We start from the raw sequence: 3,175 nt of genomic DNA, 5'->3' as shown, positions 1-3,175 counted from the left end.
AGGGAAAAAGGGGGCAAAGAGGCAGCGCGGCCCACAGCGCTGAGGGACGGAGGGATGGGAGGCAGAGGAACGGGCGCAGAGGACCACGCGCCCATTGCAGCTGCACCCATTGCAGCTGAACCCGCAGGAGGGACGATTTGGGGAAGGGGGGGGGGCTCGGCAGCATCCCCAGCACCCCCAACCCCAGCGCAGCCCTGGCAGGGTTAACAACCCCGGAGCCCCACAGCGGAGGAATGCGATGTCAGGGCTGGATTAGCGCAGCGCTCCCATCCCGGCGGAGCTGTGTGTGGCACAATCCATCACAGCGCCCGGCGTGGGGGGTCCGGGGGAGGGACCCTGCGTGCGCTGCTGCCTGCGTGTGTGAGCCCATGTGTGTGTGTGTGTGTGTGCGCTGTGTGTGCACGCGTGTGCTGGGGTACTTTGGGTTTTTGGTTTGTTTTTTTTGGAGGGGGAAGGGCGGTTTGTGTGCAAGCGCCCACACGTGTCTGCGTTTGCACGAGTGCTTGCGCACATCCCGTGTGTGCGCTGAAGGGGTGATGCTGCAGCATCCACCCCAACCACCCCAAACTGCCATGGGGTGAAGGAACAAGGCGGGGGGCAGAGCAGGGGGCAGAGTGCCCGGGACCCCCGCTGCATGTTGTCATCCTCCCCTTCCCCCCCCCCAGTGCAGGGGCTGGGAGCCCCCCCCCTCCAAGTCCATCCCCAGCCCTGGACAGGCAGAGCCCAGCTCTCAGCACCGATCCCACAGCCCTGGTGCTGCGACCCCGGGGTCAGCCGTGTGCCCGATTGGTTTAACCCCGCGGGGCTGAACGCATTGATCTGCCCCCCCCCGCGCACAGAGCAGCTCTGCAGACACACACGTGCGAGCTGCGGGGCTGGGGGGCAGCTATGGGAGGCAACGCTCCTCTGCGCCAGCGAGACCCCAGCACCACGGGTTGTGTCCCAGTCCCCGCTGAGCCCCCAGCCCCCTCCGCACCTCCCATCCCCCCTGGAAGCAGCTCCTCCTGCACGGATTCCTCCTCCGTCCCCGGCAAAGGCACCGCTCACAGCCCCACACCGACCCCACTGCTGCGCCCTCAAAGCTCATCGCTTCGGGTTCAGGGGCTCTGAAAGGGGACGGGGGGGGGTCACGATCCCGGGCGGGTGGGTGTGCATGCAGAGCTCATCATCCCACGGTGGTCCCCGCGCTGGAGCTGTGCCGGCTCCAGGGGCAGAGGCAGAACTTCCCACCAGGACACACATCCCCACTCCTTTCTCCTCCTCCAGCCTTCGGCACATCGATCCCACACCAAAGTCCTCCTCTGCCGCATGCATCGCTAAACCACGAGGGGCCTGAGGTGTCCCCTCCCCATCCCCGAGCAACACACGGGACCCCCCACCCATACGTCCCCATATGCCCCATCCCAGCCCCTCACTCCCACATGCATCCACACCCACCGGGGACCGTGCACTGACACGCTCACGCGAGCTCACACACACGTGTGCACACTCCAGGTGACCCGAGGGCAGGGGGGCTGCAGGGGGGGCTCACAGCTCTGTGCCCCCTATGGGGCAGCCCCCAGGCTCGAGCAGCGATGCTCAATAGGTGGTCCCTGTTTGCCTTGGCCCCACACGTCCCACCCCTGCACGCTGCTCCCCTAGAGCCACATCCCTGCCCCGGGATGGGGTCCACGGGAGGGGTTGGGGAAGGGGGGGGTTTTTGGGAGGTTTTTGGGGTGAGGAGAGCACAGACACAGCGGTGGCTGTTGGAGGAATTTTTTATATTTCCCCCCTTCGCGGCGCTGGAGGGAAACGGCGAAATGGAACATGTGGGAGCCATAAACGTCCATCCCTGAGTCGTGGGGCAGCCCCTCCCCACGGCATCGCCCCCCACCTGGCACTACGCAGCGGGACACCCCCGGGGCAGGAGGTGGGGCAGTGGGTGATGTGTGTCCTCGGGTCACCCTGAGCCGTCCCCACTGCACAGCTCCATCCTAAAGGACTCCTTGGGTTGGGGTGCGAGGATGCTCAGGACCCGGGAGTGGAGGGGGGGTTGTTAAAGCATTAAAGGTGCTGCTCTGCAGTGCATAGAGCCCCCTCCAATCCGCCCCATCAGCCACAGCCGTGCTCTCCTGCACCGGGAGTGGAGGTCTGGGGGGGGAAGGTGAGGGTCTGCACCCCACATCTGGGGCACTCACACAGCCCTGCCCCATCCTCAGCCCCGGAAGCTGAAACCCGACGCGGTGTTTTTGCTGCTGGTTCCCACTCCGTGGCAGCTATTTTATCAGCTGTTCCCGCTGTTATTCTGCAGCTTCTGGAGGGCTGCGATGCACCACGAGGACTCGCGGAGCTCACCGAGAACCCGTCCGACCTTTGCTATGTGTCACATCCCCGGGACCTCTGCACAGCCGGAGGAGATAGCGGGGGAAACTGAGGCACGTGAGCCCAGGAACACAAGGTGGATAACTGTGCCGTGTGCGTGTGCATACACACGTGCCACAGGTGTGCGTGCACACACGGGTTCACACGTGCACCCAGGGATGCTCTGGGCTCAGACCAACCGCCACCCACCCACATCAGCACCGACAGAGGGCGGGACAAGGGTTATGGAGGAAGGCAAAAAGCAGCCCCAGCATCCCCTGGTGACGGTCAGCAATGGGCTGATGTCTGCCCACAGAGCCTCGCTGCTCTGGGAATGGCCAGGGAAGGGCATGGAGCAGCACAGCTGGAGCGATGCAGAGACCCCATAAGGTCCCACAGCAGCACGGGGGAGTGGGGAGACGCGGCAGTGCTCTGCCACCCCCTGCCCCACAGACTGCAGACAGAGCTGCTCCTGGATCCGAGTTTCTGGAGGAGAAGCTCCATCCATCCACTTCCTCCTCCCTTCCCCCTGCTGCCCCACACCAAACCCACAATGCGGTCACTTCCACCTCTCCTCGCTCCACACGTGTGCCACTGCCCCACGCCTGCTGCTGCCCCACATCCCTCAGCCCCACATCCCAGCTCAGGACCTCCTGCTCCCTCTCCCCTCCCCCCCGCACTGTGTGCAGGGCCCAACGTTGGGCGCTTCAGCACAGGGGGCACAATTCTATGGAAAAACATTTCCTGAGCATCCCTAAGTGTGGGGGTACCAGCATCCTTAAGCCCAGACCCCCAATTGGGGCTGATGGGAGCCACAACCCCAACCCAGAACTCC

The sequence above is a fragment of the Meleagris gallopavo genome, chromosome 10 (genome assembly GCF_000146605.3).
Source record: "Meleagris gallopavo isolate NT-WF06-2002-E0010 breed Aviagen turkey brand Nicholas breeding stock chromosome 10, Turkey_5.1, whole genome shotgun sequence".
Lineage (NCBI taxonomy): Eukaryota > Metazoa > Chordata > Aves > Galliformes > Phasianidae > Meleagris > Meleagris gallopavo.
Note: the sequence above shows the minus strand (reverse complement) of the source record.